Here is a 23,221-nt window from a genome sequence, read left to right as displayed (position 1 = left end):
TACGTGAAATAAAAATTCACACTGTACAGGTCACTGCAAGATCATCATCACTCAGCACACATTGCCATAAGTTACACTGCTCCATGATAACAAGAACACAAAAGATGACAGGATTATTGCCTCGACCTAGAACACTTTCAACCGTGCATGTCATGTTACATCATCAGTAACCCATCACACTGGCAGCAAACAGCAAACGGCGGAGTGTCTATGAACAGTGTGAATAATACCAAAGAATAGCAACCAACCTGCGACGGTAGATAAAACAAAGATTCAGCGGGCTGCATGCGATGCGCTCCGCCGCTGCGCTAAAGTGAAGGGCACTGCCCCAGCTGTGGCCGTGGCCTGCATGTGGTAACAACAGCGCTTGCATAGAATCTTTGAGGTGATGTGGCCGGCAGCAATGCGACGCGGATTCAAAAGGTCAGACCGCCAGGTCCAGGAAAAGCACAGGGCAACGAAGTTTACGGCACCTTCGAAGCTTGCCGTTCGCAGCCTCCAATTCTGTGACAGGGGTATAGCCTGTGACAGAAGAGAAAAGGATTCAGCAGGCTGCATGCAATGCGCTTCACTGCTGCTGCCAAAAAAGTAATATAGTCAAAAAAGTCAATTTGACCACAGGGCGAGAAGCATTATGTGCCAGAGACCGTGCGGCCAAGCATCTTGCATGTTTACCATGACAGCGCCCTATCAATTGGCCATGACAGATTCTGAAAGCTGTTCATGAAAGATCAACCAGCATTCCACCTCGGAAGCATAAAAGATGTGTACACTGTCCACGTTTGGCACCCGCGCCAAGTGGCTAGAGCGAAATGCAAAACCCGAAGATACAAAATGTACATGCCCACGTAATCAAGCGTACCCTTTCAACTTGGATTTGAAACAATAGCAAAAGTTGAGTGCAGATTAAAAAATACTACAATGCGCTAATTCTAAAATGCCATTCTGTCATTTGAAACGGCCAGTGCCATTGTCCTATGGCCACTAGGAAAGAGTGCACCATATGTGGAACATGCTGCATGGAATATTGTGAAAGTTTATACATAGTAACCAGAGCTTACCACTTTCATTACGTGACCGTTCGACATGACATAACAGTGTATGTATTACGCATACACCTTCCTTGAGGTGGTCGGATGCATGAAAAGCAGAGGCAGTGGCCTAACATGTTACAGCAACTCAGACAAGCTCGTTAGTCGATTTTGGGCACTGCTGCAAAAACAAGGTCCCATTTCTTGATGGTTAGTGGCATTGGTGACAGTGTGCTGATAGGTAGCATGTGTTTCTAATAGCAATATGAGTGTTTTCCTTACTTAGCCATGTTGATTTCTTTACGTCAAGTCACTGTACTAGATGAGCTCCTAAAGCAGTTTTCCTAACCTCTTGAACGTTATAACTGTCTCAATTAGCTGCTAGCACACGGTACAGGCGCGCTATGACACCAAGTGAAAGTGCACACTAAGTAAAGGTGTTGCTAAATTAAAGGTTGGTTTTAACACAGTATTTCCAGCACCAAGCTTGCTGCTTTAACCATTACGCCAGGAATGCATTCCCGAAAGAGGCAAAGGAAAACATCCTTGCAATGTTTCGTCATGTAAGCCAGCGCTCAGTGACGTTCGGCATTGTAGTCATGTCAAATAGCTATGATGACAAAGAGTGAGTGCATGATTCTTTCAGCTCACGATGGATAGAGACGATACGGGATTCAATTTCCGCTGAAATTCGCTATCACATGTCAGTTTAGTGTGGGTCTAAAAGCTAAACACACGGTGTGTTGCAATTCACGTCGCAGTTCACTCAGTGATAAAAATTGTGCATGCTCTGCAATGTCCACATTGGTGACGGAGGGATTTTTCATCACATAAATCTTCAGAGAGTGTTTTGATTCAATACACCATTTACCTTTGCAGGCTCATGAAAGCTTCTCGTACATCTATTCCCACAGTGTGAGATGTCTGCATAATTTTTCTCCCATAAATCCAATCAATGCACTACTCTTTCCTAGACCTCTTGTATCTTAGATGTTCCTTGATAGTGCCCTGCTATGCCTTCAATGGCCAACATGACTATTACCTCAAGAAAATGAAACTCCCTTGTCATATAGCTAGACTGCACTGCTATTGTTTCTTTTGAGCTAACGAAAGAGAGAAATGACTATGAATTGTGCTTTCGTTGCATAGAGCGTAAACATACGCTATGCAACGTTGTATTTATTTGGCATTATGGCACATTTCATCTCTCGACACCTACTTCCTCTGATGACCAGGATAGCAAGGTATTTGGAAGGATTTAAAATTGTAAATTATGTTTTGTCCAATGCAGGGTCCTGACAAGTGTGACTTCCTGCATTTGAAAGTCATATTGACAGAACTGATACTGTTCCTCGTAACTGCTCTGTCGTGTACATGCTCAATCTGATCTGTAGGTCGAACTAGGTAATGAAGGCAATGTTCAATACATTTTACAAAGGGCATTTGGAGGATACGTCAAACCTGTGTAGCTGCCATAATAAATAATAAGTGGAAGATCACATAAGCAGATCATGTAGTGTGCTATACAAATAGCAGTGGTATGTAACTGTAATGAAATACATACAAAATGAAAGGGGAAGTGCTGTAAAGCTTGAGTGTCAAGCTCAGATGCGGTAGTGATGATGTAGTCAGCTCGCGCACGACAGGGGTGACTGGAGATTGCAGAGATGGCCTTTTACCCTGCAGCTGGAACAAACAATTCCTGCCAATGGGAAACCACAGACGTAGTAGAACATTTGCAAGTATGTAGTAACAAGTTGGCATGTGAATGTCTATGACAGCCGGGTAACCTCAAGAAAAGTTAAATACTTCAAAATTATGGTTATAGGGGCCCATAAGAGGGGCTAAAGCTGCCATTTGAAGCATATATAAGAATCAAAGACTGTCCTTTAGGCTGCTTCCCCCACCCCCAATACAGGCTCAAATAATAATCTCTAACGCTGTGCATTTGAGGATAAAGTATGATTTTCTTCGGGACTCAACCCACTGACTTCCCCTTTATTGTGAAATTCAGATCGTTTTCACAATAAAATGGCTTGAAGCAGGTTGCATGGATGAACAGCCAGCAATTAGCCCACTCAGTTGCTCATAAGTTAGTAAGGTATGATAACGACATCACTTACATGAAATGGCACATTTCTAAGGTCTCAGTCTCTGGTAATCTCGCAATGTTAGCAGAGTGATGAGAAGAAGGCTTGGTTGGGGAAGTAAACAATGTGGCCAACAAGCTTTAAGAATTGGAGATTAAATATCTCCAAAAAATGTACAAGAAACGTGACACACGCTTTTTTGTTAGGCACTCTGTAAGCAGCTGTATATGGTTCCTCTTTCTGTTATTTCAACGACGTCGATTTGTGTAGAGTGACAGAAAATTCTAAGGCATGTGTGTTAGCTCATCAACTTAAATTTTTAAGAAAGTGTTGTGCAAAAATTTTTTGCCAGTGCACTAATTGCAGCTGCTACATTACAGCGCAAACTTTCATGAACAGCCTTACGACCTGAACACATAGAAATTGTGCTCATTGTTGGAATCCGTCAGCCAAAAAAAGAATATGTGGAGGAAGTTCTTGAAATGGCCACAGCATCTTGGAAAGAAAGTGGAGATAGTTTAGCGCCAAGCATGTGATAGTGTGCATCAGGTGACCCTTCAGAAAGAATAAAAACTTGCCAGGTGTGACAGGTCACATGATTTGCCTTGAGCGACACAAGAAAACGTGGAAGCAAACAAACATGCTGAGGCACTATCAGCTCCATAAAGTTATCTCCACATATAAGCAAACGCATCATAAACTCGCACTCACGCTGCGACGTTTTATTCACATATTCATCAGCTCACTCCCAGGTCTGTTCTTCCTTGGTGCAAATGACACTTGGGAGAACTTACTGAAAGCTCATACTCGTCCGCTCTGATGCTCTGAGCAGCATGAACCCACTTGTGATACCAATATCCGTCCATACTTACTGACACAAGTTTAAAAACGCAGTTATTTCCATTCGCCCATAATTATGGTAGCAATAATTTCCACTAGCTTGCAACCACATACACTGCCACAAACACTGGAGTTTACAATGTGCTCATAGGCACACTGCCTTTCACTCACACTTATCTTCAATCATGCATCTTGCCATTACTTGCTCTTTGCACTTCTTGCATGCCACGGTGGTGCAGTTGGTTTTACAATGTATGTTTAGAGGGGATAACTGAGGTGTGATAATGGACGAGGTGTGTCTTTTATTGAAACCATCAGTGTGCTTTAATGAAATGTGTTACTCCGTCTGGATGACGTGGACATTGTTACCTGGTAGGCAATGAAGCAATGATGTGCAGCAACAGTCTGCGATGGTACCCATATATATCACTATATATATATATATATATATATATATATATATATATATATATATATATATATATATATATATATGTCTATGTGTGTGAAATTCCTGTAAGAGGATCTGCTGTAATAAGAACAAATGTCATGCATCTGTCGTAATGTCAAATAGTTTTCATATGTAAGGCTAGTAAGGTACAGGAGCACAGTCCTTCCATAAATCACTTGATGAAAAGTTTTTCCAGGAGACATTGTATGTTGTTGCTTTTTCACAATAACTACACTATTAATGCCGCTGCATTAAAATGCATAATTGTGTCTATCATCACGAACACCCTAAAGGCTATGAATGTGAGCTAGTTGGTACAAATTCATGGGTGAAAAACTGCAAACACGGACAAGGGAAGAACACAATACCACACACGTCCTGTGTTCCTCCTTTGTCCGTGTTTACTTTGCGTTTTCTTCGCATACGGACCACGACGGAATTCAAGTCCAAGCAACAAATTAGAAGCCAAATAATGCATACAACTGCCACAACAAGAGTCACCCAAACAGAAAACTGACTGTGAAATGCGAAGCTGAATTCAGCAGTTTACAAATAAGATTGGGCTGCTATTACCGGCCAATAAAAGTATGAGGCTGACAGGGAGTATGCGCACAGTCAGTCTCGCACTCACTGGGGATTTCACTGCAATTCACACAACCTTGTTAATCCACAGTTGCTTATATCCCTACTGACGTGTGAAACGTAGGTAGATGTGGATGAATGGGTGCAGTTAAGCAAGTGCAATAACTTTTGCAGTGTCTACACATTCCCAACACCTTGAGAAAATACACAGGTTACACAGAGTAAGCAGATAGGTTTGTAATCATTTCTGATAGCAGAGATTAAAAGCTATGCGAAATCCTGCAACATTACTTCAACTGCACTGTACTGATTCTACAAATAGCTGCACAAAATGGAATTAAAAATTAAATAGAAGTCACTCACTGCTTATATACCTGCCTTACTGAAGTCTCCCCAAGCTTGGCGCGCATACATGTAAGGTCCTGGAAGGAGGTCTCCAGAGAACGTGTGAAGGTACGTGGTGCTGCAAGCAAACGATACAGCATTTGTGTCAAATGGCGCTACTTGTAGGCCAAATGCACAGAGAAAAAGAGTATAATAAAGTTTAATTTGGCATTTTAAAATCACATATTGGCATTGCTCATAGGTGGACATACATTTAAACAAGTAAACAGTGCCTGCGTTAGCACTGCAGCACCAACATTAACTAGAAAAAGACATAACATAGTGGCACCTTCTTCAAAGAAAATGAGTGCGAATAATGCACTTGTTTTACAGTATCTTTCTCTTTATCAATCAGGCCAAAAGGGTGCCTATTATTAAAAGTACCAAGCCATACTCCATCTTTGTGCATGTCACCACATATGAAAGAAGGCACTCGGGCTCTTCCATGTTCACAAACTGATAGGAGTATTCAACAATCCATATGAACTGGCATACATGTTGAAGCGCAGTGCATAAACGTGAGTACAACACCTGTAGCACAACAATATGTAGTTTTCTATCAGTGTCATATTGCTTCCCTACATGATTGCAGTAGCTGTCATGCCCCTCATGTTCGTTCAATTCATTACTTGAAATCTTCCATTACATGTGCATGTGCTGATCAACAAGCAGTACGATATTTGGTAAAGGTGCCGTTTAACGTAAAATGCCTGTCGAAATGCGCTGATGCAGGAATCTTGATGCGTGGTGTTTGCTTGGTAATGGTTCATGGTTGCAGCTATGTGCTACATTACATATATCGGGAATATGTGATGTAGAAGATCAGTACTATGCGGCACTGTTCTGACTGAGTCAGCCAGCATTACGAGTCTGCAATTACTTTGTGACACAGTAAGATCGTCATGCCCACAGTGCTCGATTGAACTTAGTCATAAGGGTAGTGACCAGCGTTACTCCCACACATAACAGTTATCATCGCTAGAGTTACCTCCAAGTACGCACATCATATCTGTACTGTCTAGAGAACCCCGTGACATTCAGTACTATCAATGGAGTGCAACGATGAAAACTAACAGTTTTGAGCATGCTCAGAGGATGAAGTGCAAATGAATTATTAACTTGTGCACAAGACCTCACATCATATTGAGCTCATCCTCTGCTATGCCGAGCTGTTGCAAACAACGAATTGAGTATTACCTTATGCGGAACGTACGACAGAGCCCTAGTGAAACAGCTATTTATTCTATCACTGCACAGTAGCGATGAGCACCTGTTTGTGAAGAGTGGTGATTGTGAGAGCAGACTCTTAGATGCTGCTTTGTTCTTTGTGCTGTCTCATGCACTCCCTCAGAATGCAACACATGTATGATTAGTATGGTACCCATGGTCTGAAGTGTTTAACCTTTTAAGAGTGTGCAATCTTGTATTTTATATTGATTATCTGTCCTCCCTACTGTAATGCCCAATGGGCGAAGTAGGTATGTAAATAAAAAAAATGTTCGTGTGTGTTGTGTACAATTTACTCCCAAGCAGAATCACCTAACGTTAAAAAAGCCCAAGGCAGTGTACTGTAATCCATCGCAAGATGCTGGCGGAGCGTGAAGTAAAAAAAATATTATGGCTTTTTACGTGCCAAACCCACGAAATGATTATGCGGCGCGCCGTAGTGAGGGACTTGGGAATAATTTGAACCACCAGGGATTCCTCAACGTGCACTGAAATCTAAATACGCGGATCTTATCGCATTTCGCCCCACTCGAAAGGCGGCCGTCGTGGCCGGAATTCGATCCGGCGACTTCGTGTTTAGCAGCCCAACACCACAGCCACTAAGTAGCCATGTCGGGTCGGACCGTGACCTCGTGGGGTAATGTGGAACAAAATTGTCGCAGCTACAAATTGGACAGCCAAACGAAGTACAGTTAGGCAGCAGTTTTATCGGCTGTATAAACTTGTGAGCATGCGCTTACTAAGCAGATTAACAGACACGGTGTCACGCGCGCTCCGGAACACATTCACTGAATGTCCGCGGTGTCCGAAGTATGGCTTGAGGAAGAGCGGTAGTAGCGACCCTCGTATTGCCCGTCGGTTCAACGCGAACAGCGAGAACACAGCGCACACGAGCCCTCGCTGAGCGTAGCCTATCGTAGACCGGCATCAAGATAGGACCTGCGCGGCCGCGCATACGCAGTCCCCGGTGGATGCGGCTTGCGGCCACGATGTTATCGCACTTGCACTCTACACGGAACATCGCGCGGCGATGCCGACGGTGGAAATCCGCCAGAATTCTTCATATATGTGCTATCGCAACACCGAAAAAAAAATGAGGGGGGACGTTCGGTAACGGTTACGCCATAGACGGTTACACCATGGAGGAAGTGGAGTTGTGCGAGGCGGAAGATGAACATGAAAACGAACCAGACGCAGCGAATCCTAGGGAATGAGGGGCGGAACAAGATAGTCATTTAATAGAGAGTTTCAGAATAGGGGCCGCAATAGTTTGGGGCCCCAAACAGCTTTGCGGGTGTTAGCGTTGGGGCACGTAGGAGTGAAGAGTTTTAATATAGGGTTTTACGTTTGCGGATAGCGTCTTGCGCTGACAGCGCCACTATACGGCGTCAAAGAAAAGCTATTAGAAATAATCAAATAAAATATACCATCTTATGATAGGAATAATAATTTTGTCTTGCGTGTATTTGCCTTTAATTACAATATAGAGGTTATTCTGTAAGCAGCAAATAATTAGTTGCGCTTAGTTTTGAGCAAACCAACTTTACTAGCCTTCACCAGCCAAGCTTAGCCGTGTTAGGCCTACGAGCCATAAAATCCACAATCGAATTCAAAATCAGCGGCGTCTAATGAGTCAATCTTCATAACACACGCTAGTTGGGAGAAAGCGATAACCGCAGTCACTTCTCCTAGCTTGCGAACTTCACGCGTTACCGCGAATCGAACCCAGTTTTGTGCTAGGTTAGAGCCGTCGCTTCGATGGGTGCCGCCATGTTTGCCGACGCAAAGCTTTTGGGGACGCTATTTGGGCTCCCGCTAAATCGGTGAAATAGCGTTCCCAACGCAAAACCCAAACGCAGTTTGCGTCGTGCGCATGCGCAGTGGCTTCGACGCTATTTCTTTGGGGCCCCAAAACGTTTGGGGCCCCTATTCTAAAACTCTCTATTAATGTTCGAAGTTATGCTGCCTTCTAGTGGCAAAAAAATGTTATGAATGTTTAGATGAACAGTACATTAACAATGAAAGGTAATTACATCAGAACTGACCGTACAAATGAGTGAAATTCACTTATGCTAAAAATGGGTCCAGTCATTTGTACGTTTAGTACATTTGTTTATGGAGCTGTTGTTACAGTCTCCAATCCGATTGCACGTTTCCGAGGATGGATGGTCTTTTTTTTTTTTCATACGCGCAGCCGGAGGCGACGGGCGAGAGCACTATAGCGCTTGTCGCCTGCAGAGCACCAATGGCGCACTGTGAAGCGGCAAACCTGATGTTACGTGGCCCCAAGCGACACAAGCCCACGTAACACGACAAAGGACTAGCAATCGTTACAGCTACGTCTGGAAGTAAAGTGAAGTGAAGTGAAACCTAGCATGCGGCTTCAAAAACGCGTCGCCGCTGAGATACAAGAGAACCTTTTGTTGCAAGCTGAATGCATGTGCACTTTTTTTTTAAGCGCGCCTAGGCTTGCTACTTCGACAATGCTGCTATCACATACGCATACCTTTCCCGGACGTTTTCGTTGCAATGCTTCCACACCTTGCGTTGTTGACTTGCTGCGGATTTCGCCGGAACGCAGGGCGCGCGAAATAGCGTGTGATCAAACAGTAGGTATTTCCATCTGCCTCGCCGAAATAATTATTGGACGTAGTTGCGACACGGAACAGCACGTAGTATCTGGTCAACACTCAGTACGTGTCCGGCGTATGCGTGGTCTGGTGAGGCAATGATTCGCAGAAAGAATCACCTGTAGCACAACATTACGGGTCTCATGCCACACGCACCACGACACACAACACGCCAGCGCGCAGTAAATGGCAGCCACGTGAATGCAACAATACTTTGGCTGCGGCTATTACCGCCATTGGCTTATAGCACGCCCCAAGGCACTTTCGAGTTTCGGTTTCGAATGACCGCGTATGATGTAATGCGTGCGAGCGAGAGGGTTAGGAGCGCATTCCATCGGAGATGCGGCGAGCGCTTGAGTGAGGTTGCGGCAGCAGCTCGCGCAGGCGCAAGTGCTCGAGGGGCGGGTCTTGAACGGCGTCGTCTGCTACGGCGACGCGCGCTGGCCGCTTTGTCTGCAAATGTGCTACTGTCAGGGTGGTGCGCTGATGTCATCGTTACTGCGTGAAATGAGCCGGTATTCTTTACTAAGCGTTGCGCAACGTCCATTAATATGCCTCGAAGGTAAGTTCATCGCTGAAAGGTGCAGGGCAGTCATAGACGATGTAGTGATTCCATACGTTACTGACAGCCCGTTCCCGGAAGGCGACTATATATTCCAACACGGTAGGCCGCGGATTTACATTGCTCGTGTGTTGCAAGAAACGCTCAAGGAGCGTGCCGTCGCTCTCCTGAAGTGGCCACCCCAATCCCCGGGCGTCAACATCATTTAAAATGTCTAGGGAGTATTGAAAACATCGCTGACTCACCACCCTCTCTATTATTTGCCCGTGGGATAGGTTTTGGGCCACCATCGTCAGCGCGTGAGACGTGCTGCGAATGAACACATCGCTGTCCAAGTCACTGTACACTTCACTGCCTTCCAGGAAGAGCGCTGTCATCGCGGCCGCTGGGGACATGACGAGATACTAAGTCAAGTTCGGAACATGACGCGTCTAACTCTCCGCCGGCGAGCAGGGCCTGTCTGGTTTAGGGAATGATTGTCGAGAAAAATCACTTCCAGCTCATTGTCGCAACCTTTAAAAGATTCCTTTATTCGTATCCGTTTCTTTCATCGTGTATGACCCCCAAAAGTTATCATTATTGAGTGCCTCGTTTTCCTTTCGAGTCAAAGACAGCACGTTGCGCGCATATCTTGGTGCGTCTTGTCGCTGCATATTACATAGCACACGTACTGAAGAAATGTACGCGCACGCACTCGGTACCCCGGCCTTTTGAAAGAACAAACGAAGCATGCCGCCAAAATAAGTTTGTGGAACTCCATTATCGCCAATGAAGGCTCAGAGTTTGGCGTCGCACAACGTTCAGTAAAGAATGTCAGCTCAGTTCCCGCAGTAACGATGAAATCGGTGCCCCGCCCCTGACAGTAGCACGCTTCCCAACAATGCTAAAACAATGCGGCCAGCGCGCGCCGCCGTGGCAGACGACGCAGAACACGACTCCGCCCCTCCTGTATATGGTCTACACTCTGCGGCCGCGCGAGCTGCAGCCGCCGGCCGCTTCGGTCTTTACCGACTCCAGCGCTCGCCGCATCGCTATACAATGTGTTCCGAGTTTTCCCCTGAGTGAGAAACAGACTACGTTGGTGCATGCGTGTGTGTTGACACGTGTGTGTAGACAAGATGACATTCTTTGTTTCGGTGTTATTTACACCAGGCAGTGAGATAACAGAGCCCGAGTTACTACGTGTCACGCACTGCAATCGCTTGTGGTCCTGAAACGCAGACGCTGCGCGTCTAGTTTATCGGTTTGCTTTTGTCATAGCTTTTGCTCTTGCCATACGGCCATCTCCTCTCTGTGTGCCTCTTTCGCACATGCTTTATTTATCGTCCAAGTGTTCGTCCCGCTTTTCCTCTTTCATTAGCCACATCTCTGTCGGCGCCCATGTGACGGAGAGGTGTTTGTTTCAGTGTGAGCGATATGCCCCACCCTCGGTCCCTATAACCGGCCCCACTGCGATGCTTGCGCGTCACTGTACTGCCTGGACATGCCCCAACGCACCGATACTCTCCTCATACTCAACCACACATCCGAACAGTGGGAGGCCGTACTGTCCAATACGAACCCGCTTCACCAGCAACAACTTCTATATGGTGGACCCGACAGGCAGCCAGAGCCGCCGCAATCTCTTCTGGCTTGTATCCGACGTGTGAAAGTTCTACTAAAAGGAATCCTGTTATTACGCAATTTGTACTGTCTTCTGAACTGAAGTGTCGGTCGGCTGCAAACGTCTCTCCGCTGCCCGCAGCAGACGCAGGGTACGCGCCGAGCAGACGACAGAGCAGACGCGCAAGTGGACTCGGGCGTATTCCATCCGGTAGCATGGCCCAGCAGCCATGGTTGCTATAGTAAAGGCGCAGAGAACCGAGCGCGCGTCCTAGATTTTTTCGTGGCAGCAGCAGAGCAACACTACTCGCTTACGACCTAATGCGCCTAATAGAGGGGCTCAATAAGATGTGCGTTCTTTCCTGTGCTATGCTCGCAGCACCATTGCCAGTAATGTGCTACATGCTACGGCAATGTGCAGCCCAGAGCTGAATTAAGGCCAAGGAGGTCTTTTACAATTTCTTTGCTAATGTCTTATTCCTGTGCGGCACGAGTGTCACATCCGCAGTGTATGAACGTGACGGAAAACATTTCCAGCGCATGAATATGGGGAGGGGGGTGTTCTTGGGAGCAGGCTATTTCAACGGCATCTGCTCCGCGATGTTTATTTGCGTAGTTTTATGGAAACGCCACATGTATTGTTGCCTCACTTACGGATACAAAAAAAAAAAAAAAGAAAAATCGCATACGCATCAGCGGTGCACCCGGACCTTGTGCTACGTGTCCTCGGTGTACTAGCATAACAGTAAATGTTCCTGCATTTCAGAAACGAATCCTGCAGTGGCTATCTGAGGTTATCTCATTTTTACGCATCTGTATGACAGGCAGTGTCATCTGCACTCGTGACGCTGAGAGCACACGCATGTACGTACACGCGTAGCGTGTTGGTCTTTACCGCTTAACTGCTGCAGACGTCGGGTGCTGGCTTTTTTCTCTCAATGAGAGAAAAACGCTTTCGAATCAAAACTTCCTCCGGGAATAGGTGGTTATGCTCAGACCGAAGTGCCTGCTTGCGACCTTTTCCGACTTCGGTGGTTGGTGCTGACCATAGGCGCCCACTACGTGCGCTAGCCCCCTCCGGAGTTTTGCGGGAGAGTCTGAGCCACGTCACCCCCCCCCCCCCCCCCCCCCCCCACCAGAAGTTCCAATACCAGAGCTTTGTCACCCACATTATTTGACGTTTCTTTTAACTTTCCTCGACGTTTTCACTTGAAATTCTGCTGGGGCAACCTTGTTGGCGCGGATGAGAACCGCTTCGAATTCATACTTTCGCTTTCATTCTTCAAAAAGAAAAATTAAATTATGGGCTTTCGCCTGCCAAGCCACGATCTGATCACGAGGCACACCGTGGTAGGGTACTCCAGAAGTTTGGACCACCTGGGGTCCTTCAACGAGCACCTAAATCTAAGTACACGGGAGTTTTCGCAATTCGCCCCAATCGAAATACGGTCGCCCTGGCCGGAATTCTATCCCGCGATCTCGTGCTTTGTAGCCCAACACCATTGTCACGAAGCAACCACGGCGGGTCGCTTTATTTCTACAAATCCTGACAATATGTAGGAGGACACGCGCATTAGAAGCACTAGCGGCTTCTGCGTCATCCGTATTTTCTCACTTCAGCATTGCTTTACATTTACACTGTAAACACCATGAACGTATACAATGCATTTCAGTATACGTGCAGCACATAGTTTATTTCATTTTTTTAAACAGAAGGGTGTACCCAATTATCAATCATGTCTAAAGGTATGGATAGCCCATACCTAGAGAATTAATATGTAGCTGCACATTCACCTCGCTTTAAATTGCTTTGCGGGCTTTTTTGACCATGAAAGAAAACTAGACTTCAGTGACCCCTTCGGCAGAGTCTTTTATCAATGGCGTGCGAAATGCAAGTGAATGTTGTGTCTGTTAGTAATGCTTCTCTTTCCAGTAAGCAATGATAACGACTCAGAGAAAAAGGAAACTCTAGTAATCTACAACATTTTATAGTGATGGAAACATCGCTACTTGCATGCAAAGGTCATAAATATACACGGTGTCCAACATAACGTGAGCCAAGAATATAGATATGAAAGGCGCATCGGAAGCGACATTGAACCGAACGCATACTATTCGCACTACACTATATAGTAACTCATACAATTTTTTCTTGTTTTCCCCATAACTCAGTAATTTTTTAAGTTTCATTATCCAACTGTTTAAATTGTTGGCTGAGAACCCCGTGTATGATACGCACATTTGTACAGCCCCTTCAGAAACCACCGATCGAGTTGTTTCCTGTGCGATACTGCTCATGTAGTCCTTGTCTCCGTGTAGCAAAGAAGGCCCGCAAAATATGAAAAAAAAAGCCACGTGATAGCGCTTGCGCAGTGATATCATGCTGCTTGCTCTCAAGCTGGATCTTTATTCTCGGTCTACCTCCATGACTTTCGGAGGCAGGTTCACCTACGCGAGATTTCGCAAACGCGTCCAAGTATACTGCCGACAAAGCTTGGCACAGCGCCAGAAATGAGGACGCCCTTGGAGAGTGCAACTTGAAAGCGAAACTATCTGATCCGCCCCTTTCTCGTGTTACCTGCTTGGATTGCCCGGCTCGAGCTGGTTTCACGCGCTCTCGGAGGGCACGCCTAGCTGCGTCAGCACAGAGCTGCGGGCCGCACTGAGGCAGAGAAGGGACGGCAATATTTTTTTTTAGGATGCTGCGCGTAAGCGTAATTACTTATACACTGTGTGGCGCAGCTCAGGTAGGCGCGCCCTCCCACATCGACATTTTGAAAAATGCTCTTAGCTTCGCCCGCCACGCGCCGCAGCTAGAGGGAGGTGCGACAAGCAAACAAAAAAAAAACATTCTGCTTGCGCGCGGTCACGTGCCGTGGTGCGAAAAAGCACTGCTGCTCGACGTCCTATTCGAAGGGGGGATTTTTTAAATGCCGCGCCAGACAAGTGCGGGACCCGGTGGGGCTCACGTCGTAGAGTTTCTCACCATAACACCTAGAGGGAAATCTGGCGCCACCGTCTATGGGAGTTTCTTAAGGGGGCACCGTGCCGTCATGGGAGTGACGGTATATATGTCTGCGAGGCTCGTGTTGGCTGGTGTTGTAAGAGGCTTCGTCTAAAACGTAGATATGGCTACACAAATAACGCGTTCTCAAACTAAAATCTTCATAAAATGGTTCCATTCACGCATAATACATCTTTACTCACCTACAATGCATGACCAAGCGAAGAAAAGCAAGAACAGACGACCAACTGTTTCAAAGCGAGCGCGAACCTTGTCGTCTGTTCTCCAACTTTAGCGGCTTGCTGATACTTTTTACGTAACCTATAGTCGTGCACGCAATAACAAGTCCTCATAGTTAAGCAAAACATGTTTTTACCTAAAAGTAAAGCTAGAACAGCTTTTCACATGCTGTTTTAGTAGAAAATGAATCATTGTGACAGACGGAACGGTAATTGCCAAGGGCGTCTTCAAGGTGTCCTGTCTCTCCGAGAACGATGCCAATCCGAAGTCACAAGATGCCGGCATTCCCATGCATACCACAGCGCAGCAGCGCCAGATTTCCCTCTAGGTAATGTAGTGAGAAACTGTATGGCTCACGTGGCGCAATTCGGTCGGTATTTTTGGTTCCGGGGCCGAATCCAGTTCATCATAACCATTGGCAGCACAATTTTACTACGTAAAATTGAGGTGTCGAATAGGTGTATATCTATGTGGTTTTCAAGGGGAGTTGCACTTACTTCGTTTTATTCATTACTTCGTTATAAGCCGTCTTCTTGCAACCAGGTTCAAGATTATTCATTTTGTCCGAGTTACGTCACGCTATCTTGGTATATCTATGAATGTACGCCTTACGTAATTGTTAGACCCGTTTTGCAGGATTCATTTGCGGGATTTATGGCGATAACAATGGCGCGGACGCTCGAGGCCCGTTTGCGCTGTCGGTGCGTGCCTCGTTGTCGTCGGGCAGTCCGGCTATCGGCGGCGCATGCGCGGCCACCGTCTGTAGTATCATACGCACTTCCCTTCTATCCTGATTTATTTCTTGTTGATTTTGTAATAAACGTGCCTTTTTCTTTCGATCATTTTTATCCAATAAATGCCGTCTCTGCTTCTCTCGCTTCCTTTTTTATTATTCATGTTTGTCTATACACACTCTCAATTGTGCTGCACCTGGTTGCCCACTTTCTTGATATCTCCCTCTATTTCGAGCTGCCGCTAGGGGGCTAAGCAGTGCTGACGCGCTTCGCATGGGCTCCTGCATTTTTCGGCAATTTTCCGGACACCTGCTTTTATTAATCGAAACTGCGGCATCGACAGAAGCGGCACGGGAAGCGGTACCGGAGGATATCAAGTTTACGAGCGGTACGTGGAATTCTCGTCATTTTTTGCCATTTGAAGGTTTCACGCCACGCCAACGGAGCTAACCCTACAAGGCTAAGCGGCCAACCGAACGCGCGTGACCCGTGACCCGCGGAGAGTGTCCCGTGGCTCGTGAGCGCTCGTGAGCCGCCGCTCGCTCTCTTCGAGACCGACTCGGCGCTGCCGCTGTGTACCAATGACTGAGGCATCCGACGCAGCAAGGACTGCACGAGAACTGAACCAGGAAAACAACAGCACTGAAATGCAGGTGGAGACGACACGAGAGCATCAACAACTGGAAGCGGAGTGGACGTATGACGAGAGCAGCGGAAAGGCAATAGACATCCAGGAAAAATGGCACACATGGGAGAGGAAAGGCAAGAAGACTCAGGCGCATATAAAACCCACAGCCGAGGAAGCAGACCAACTACGAACGCAGCAAGCCGGAGCAACAATACCTATTGCGGGAAACATGTCACATTATAGAAAACCAAGACTTCCGCCTTTGCCAGTGGACGACACGAAGATCATCTACAGACCTAAGGCAGGACTACAACTCTCCAAATGGACATTGGTGGCAGTGACACATGCCATCGGCCGAGCTAGCAAGTTGTCCCAAAAAGACTTCTACGACAACATCCGGATTCAAGTGCAACATGTCGAGAATATAATAATCGCAAGTACACCAAACAAAGACATGGCGTACGATATGCTCCTCAAGATCACCAGCATCCAGCTTGGAGGGTCTATTTACGAAGTTAAAGCACATGTCAGGACACCAGAGGGCATCAGCAAAGGCGTAATCTACAACATCCCGCCAGGCACGAGCGAAGAAGAACTACTACAAGGACTACGAGTACCCGCAAGATACACGGTCCTCGCAGCACGCATGCTGGGAAGATCGTCTACAGCACTCATCTACTTCGACGGACCGCACTTCCCATACAACATCATATATAAATGCTGTGACTACCGCTGCAAACCATACAGGAAATCCGTGCAATACTGCCGAACCTGCGGAGAACTAGGGCATCGGCAAGATATCTGCCCGAAACCCCTCATCAACTTCTGCTACATGTGCGGGATGGAAAATCAACCGCAAGAACATGACTGCCAACCGAGTTGTAAAATCTGCCAACAACCCCATGAGACAGCAGGAAAGGGTTGCCGACACAAACTGAAACCAAATCCACCACCGTACAAGACCAGACTGCAATGGGAAAACAAGAACCAAGAGCAGCAACGCAGATGGAATACAGATTCAGAGTCGGACTTCCCGGCACTATCCGTATCAAGCAATACCTCACTACACAGTCCACGCAGATCCAGAAGTGACTCCAAATCAACAGGCGATGAAGCAAACAATAGACCCCGGTCAAGATCACGGTCTGGATCCCGTACACGCAACCCACAAAAGCGAGTCACGTATGCAGACGCTGCAGGAGGAAACGCACGAGCACAAGTACCCACGGAAACCGAACGAGATCTGCGAGCACAACTCCAAAACCAGCAAGCCCTCATTGACAAGCTCATACAAAGGTGCCAAGAACAAAACACCGCCAATCAAGCTTCGAAACCTCAAGGAAAGCCAAACATCCCACCGCCCCTTACGGAAGAAAGAATCAAGGAAATCGTAACAATGGAGGTGCGGAAGCAGATACAGGAGGCCATGACCACTTTTGCAAAGGAGATAACGCAACAGCTCCAGCAACACATCACCGCTCAGCTGGCCCCTATCCATGCTACCCTCCAAGACCTCAGCAACTTCATGTCCTATGCCAAGCAGAACCACGTAACGAAAGCCACAGTAGAAAAGCTGCTGAACAACACCGACACGGCTCGCAAGAAAGCACGTAAAGACCTCCACAATGCAGCCAGACCGGAATCCATGGCCCGGGGCGAAAACAACGATATCGTACAAGATGGCGAGTAATACCAAGAGATTACCACAACTCCCAATGAAGCTCTGGCAATGTAACTGTCGCTCTATCCGAACCAAAAGAACAAACCTCCAAGAACTGACCAAACTGGAACAACCAGATATCATCGCTCTCCAAGAAACTTATCACACCAATCTGCGCATACAGGGATATGATACACACACCGGATCTCAGAGAACAGCCATCCTGACGAAGAAAAATCTAACCACGCAAGGTCACACAATCCAGGGAACAACCGTGGAACACACCCTAGTGGAAGTGCTACCTGAGAAGAAGACAAACCAAAGACTATACGTACTATGCTTATATTGTCCACCCAGGGATCCATTATCCGACTTTGTAAACTTCATCACCCAAGCCAGAAGACTATCTAAAGGCCATAAACTCGTAATAATGGGGGATTTTAATGCCCCGCACACAGCATGGGGTTACCAGCACACGACGAAGAAAGGAGCGCGAGTGTACGATTCGGCGCAACAGAATCACCTCACCCTCTGGAATGATCCTAAACTAACGACTCGAATAGGCAACAGTGTGTCCAGGGACACAAATCCCGACCTCACCTTTACAATAGGAATATCCAAGGCAGAATGGACCCGACTTGAAGAAAATCTCGGCAGCGACCACCACATCCTTCAGCTTGAAATCCCGCACCATAAAAAGCCGAGCAGAACCGGAACGGCAAGGCTGACGGACTGGAAGGCCTTCCGAGAGCATGACATAGACGAAAACATCGAAAATATTGAAGAGTGGCTCACCGAAGTGGTCAAGGCGGCGGAGAAGCATACTAAAGTCATCCAACTCACAATGGACACGCCGGCCGTAGACTCTCACCTCCTACATCTTTGGGATGCCAGAAGAGGACTACTGAGGCGGTGGAAAAAGATGAAACTTAACCGCAAACTGCAGAAACGGATTGCTCACATAACAAAGAAAGCAGAAGAATACGGAGATCAACTGAGCAGTCAGAACTGGCATAAGCTGTGCGACCAACTTCAAGGCACACTCAGCACGAAGAAGACCTGGCATATACTGCGAGCACTTCTAGCTACCACCAAAAACAAGTCCCAGCAAAGACATGACCTCAAGAAAATCATTAACTCCCATCCAGGAACTGAGAAACAAATTCTGGAAGAAATCAAGCGTAAACTTGTCGGAGACAATGCCCCCAAGGTTACCGATCCCAGACCGTACAAAGGCGAACCAAATCCCACCCTCGACAGCCCTTTCACGCTTCCTGAACTCCATGCCGCCCTTGCCAAATTGACCCGTAACACATCGCCAGGAAATGACAAGGTGACCAACAAGATCCTACGAAACCTCCCAGACAAGGCCCTAAATGGGCTCCTCGACTACATGAATAACTGCTGGGAAAATGGCAAGCTCCCGACAGAATGGAAGCACGCAGAAGTCATTATGATCCCGAAACACAACAAGCCACTACAAATCAGCAACCTACGGCCCATATCCCTTACTTCCTGCGCTAGGAAGCTTCTCGAACACATGGTTCACGACCGCCTCACCACATACCTCGAAGACTCAGGTCGCATGCCTGACACAATGTTTGGCTTCCGACAGCACCTCTCAGCACAAGATGTACTACTACAGCTCAAGGAAGACCTCTTGGACTACCTAGAACGCCACAAAAAGTTCTCTATTTTAACAATAGATGTTAAAGGAGCCTTCGATAATGTGAAGCATGAAGCAATCCTCCAAAATCTCCAAGACACAAACTGCGGAATCCGGACCTACCAATACGTACACGACTTTCTCAAAGATCGCACGGCTACGGTGGGTATCGGCAACATCCGAAGCGACAAGTTCGAAATGCCCAACAAAGGAACTCCACAAGGGTCAGTCATTTCACCTTTGCTGTTCAATCACGCCATGATTAAGCTCCCACAACAACTCGAAGGAATCGAAGATTTAAGCCATGCAATATACGCCGACGATATAACGTTATGGACAAAAGCGTCCACAACCGACCAACAGCAAACTACCCTCCAAGAGGCAATCGATCAGATAGAACAGTACCTCTCAAGATGCGGGCTCCAGTGCGCCCCCGAAAAGTCAGAGCTACTTATACTCAAGGCAAGGACCCGGGGAAGACCGCCAGCCTACGTCGCTCCAGATCCCAACGTCAGGCTCAATGGAATCGATGTCCCTCAAGTTGGCTCACTCCGCGTCCTTGGCCTCGCAATACATAAAGACGGTTCTGGTGCAGCTACACTTCCGAAGCTTCAGAGGACCCTAACACAAGTAACCCATCTCATTCGGCGTATAACCACCCAAAGAAGAGGACTTAAAGAGCAAGAAACCGTCCAATTAATCCAAGCACTCCTTATAAGCCGGATCACATATGGCACCCCGTATCTACTCCTCAAGAAAGCTGAAATTGACAAACTCAACATCATCATCAGAAAAGCAATCAAGAGCGCACTAGGACTACCCAGTACGACCTCAACCACGACACTCCTAAAACTTGGCCTTCATAATACCTGGGAAGAAATGAGTGAAGCGCACAGAGCCAGCCAGTTGGAACGCCTTAAGCTGACTCAAACAGGCAGAGCAGTACTTCGCAAACTCGCATACAGCGAAAACTTCATAGCAGACTCAGATGCGAAAGCCCGATTGCCGCCACTTCTTCGTGACTCTATCTCAGTCGCTCCAATACCTCGCAACATGCATGCAACATACCACAAAGACAGAAGACAAGCAAGAGTCAGAGCGCTGAGCAAGAAATACTCAAAGGACCCCAACACGAGATATACAGATGCGGCAAAATACCGAGCTAGAAGAGCATACGCAATTACCGTGACCAACAACCAAGGGAAGGAGCTAATCGCTGCCACCATACCGGCCAGAAATCCAGAAACGGCGGAGGAAGTGGCCATCGTCCTCGGCATCGCCACATGCAAAGACACAGCAATCATCTTGAGCGATTCGCAAACGGCATGTAGAAACCTACGAAAAGGCCGAATTTCTGCCGCAGCAGTGAAGATTCTGAAAGAAATAACAAGACGTCAAAAACTACCCGAAACCTACGTCGTATGTACCCCAGGCCACGAACACCTGGCAGGAAACGAAGCAGCACACGCTGTCGCCCGAGAGCATACCAGCCGGGATTTCCTGCCACATGGTCTCCGGAAAGCGACGAGGGTGGAGGACATTCCCATCAATTACGCCGTAATATTGCAACATTACCGACTGGAAAGAAGACAATATCCTCTACCACATCCAAAATTAAGCAAGGAAGAAGCCACCGCCCTCCGCAGACTACAAACGAATACTTATGTCCTTGGAATTATCATGCACCGAATGCACCCCACCGAATTCTCATACCTATGCCGATATTGTGAGGTACCAGACACCCTACAACACATGGTGGTGGTGTGCCCACACCGCGAGAACAACACTCAAGATGATGCCCCTGAACCGCTACAAGACACCGAAGAAACGTGGGAGGCAATGTTAAAGGCACAGAGCCTGGAAGATCAGCGAAGTCTGGTGGACCGGGCCCGGGCTGCGGCATTAGCCAACGGCTTTCTGGACTAAGAGAGCCGCCCACCTAGGGCGAAGAAAGAACACTTTCTCGCTGTTTCACACAATAAACGTTCATTCCTCCTCCTCCTCCCTCTATTTCGTGTCCACGCTTTTCAGGCGAACATATTTGTGCACAAACTCCGGCCATTTCTTTCCATCCATGCACATTACAGTCTTTCTTCAAAATTAGTCTTACCCTGCATGCGCTTCTCCAACATCAACAGAAGCCCAAGCCATGTCCCAATCCATTGCCTCATTTGTGTTTTTACCATGGCCTCTCAAAGCCAGTTGGCCCACCGCCCTTTGACATACAACCTCGGTGATATTTCTCATTTATAGCGCAGATTTATTTTTGCGACCGTTAGCGCTGACGCCAATGAACTTCTCCCAATTCCTCGCGCGACCTAGAATACACCCCAAATTGTGTTTTAGTCTGTATTCCTGCACGAGCTCGAGATTCCTGTATCAGTCTGCAGGAGCTCGTGTTGCTGTTGTCTTCTTTCCCCTAATAGATAATGCTGTTCTTGCTTTCATGCCTCTCAAACATAATTTCCTTTATTTTAATCATTCCGGCCAAGACCTTAATCAGCAGCGCTTTTCTCCTTGGACCCGGCTGTTTGATTACAGGTATCGGAATGTCATTGGGTCCTGCGACCACATTCGTAGAAAGATTTCCTTCTGCTATCTGCCAATAGCACTATTGTTACTACTGTAGGGTAATTTTATTTCTCTCGGGCTTCTGCGTTGCTGGATCTGCTTGAGTCAGGACTCTTGAACCGTATTGATGTGGAGCTTGGGGCTCCCATTCAAGACGCGGCAACGACACATACAGGTTGGTAATCTAAAGCGGCCTTGTTCATGTTTGTGTGCACGTTAAACAATAATCCATAATTCCCCACTACTAAGCACATCATTATCAGATGCTGGGTTTGGCGCTGAAAACGCAAGGCTTTATTCAAACTGCCAGTGCACGCTTTCACGGCAATTTGCATACAAGCCCATACGTAACCTCCGCAAGTACGAGCATGTGGACTTCGCGGCATTCCTGCTTACCGATAAGGTATGTGCCGCGCTGACAGAGGCATCCGAAACGGCTGAAGGAAGAGACGAAAAAAAAGCAGACGAAACAGTTTATTTACAGGGTGCAGAGTTACCTCATTAAAAACTCGCAAAAAAAAACGCGCATTTCCAGATTTCGCTCCATCTCGCACACTCCGGAATCAAAGAACCGCAAGGAGAGACATACACGATGTAAAACATGTACACGTGCAAAAGAACCGCGTGCCAAAGTTCCCCAGCCCCCTCAGCTCTCGTGATTATCACCATGAGCTGCTGCTCATGGTGATAATCACTTCCCGGCGCAGACGCAATTCTTTGTTGCTGAAGGTCTGTGTGCCTGCGCGTGAACAATTTCCTCGAATAGAAGCGACGGCTCTGTTGCGGCGACACTGTGGTTCAAAACCTGTCGCTTTTTCTTTATCAAACGGAAGGGCAACAGAAATGGTGGTAGATCATAATTCCACGAATGCGCGAAACTCCATCTCTCCTTGGCTGTATATGTATAGGCAGGAGTGCTGTTCACCCAACTCGCTTGACTACGCGTTTGCCTCCTCACCACGTTGCCGAGCGAAACCTCTCTTGGGAAGAAAAAGGGGCTTGCCCACCAGAAACCTTGGTTTACGTTTACACTAGTCCAACAATTAATACATTAAACGGGCACAACTTTCTGATCGAAAACAACATATATCGAGAGGGGTTTCATGGGACTGGCAAGTAACACCCACTGATTCCAATCAGGAGAGCTCGCGTGCACTAGGGTGTGTCGAAGACAGAGAGCGCTCGTCGCACTCTATCTATAGAGGCTGCACTGCGAGCGCATGATCCGCACTATGTACTATGTGGCACGCTGGCCCCCGAGCAGTGCTTCCGAGCTATAGTTGGTTAATTTCGCCTTGTACAAACAGCAGAACGTAAGA

The 23,221-nt window shown here is 47.1% G+C and overlaps 1 long non-coding RNA gene across 1 annotated transcript; it reads right to left on the bottom strand.

The window, feature by feature from the left end:
* Positions 1–253: 253 nt before the first annotated feature.
* On the bottom strand, positions 254–9,559 carry LOC126519737 (uncharacterized). The gene is made up of 3 exons (XR_011890715.1): positions 9,112–9,559; positions 5,358–5,457; positions 254–522 (listed from the first exon to the last, which is right to left on the bottom strand). It is a non-coding gene; the product is annotated as an uncharacterized lncRNA (long non-coding RNA).
* Between the last annotated feature and the right edge of the window lie 13,662 nt (positions 9,560–23,221).

This window comes from Dermacentor andersoni, chromosome 10 (genome assembly GCF_023375885.2).
Source record: "Dermacentor andersoni chromosome 10, qqDerAnde1_hic_scaffold, whole genome shotgun sequence".
NCBI lineage: Eukaryota > Metazoa > Arthropoda > Arachnida > Ixodida > Ixodidae > Dermacentor > Dermacentor andersoni.
This window is presented reverse-complemented; position numbering and strand designations above follow the sequence as displayed.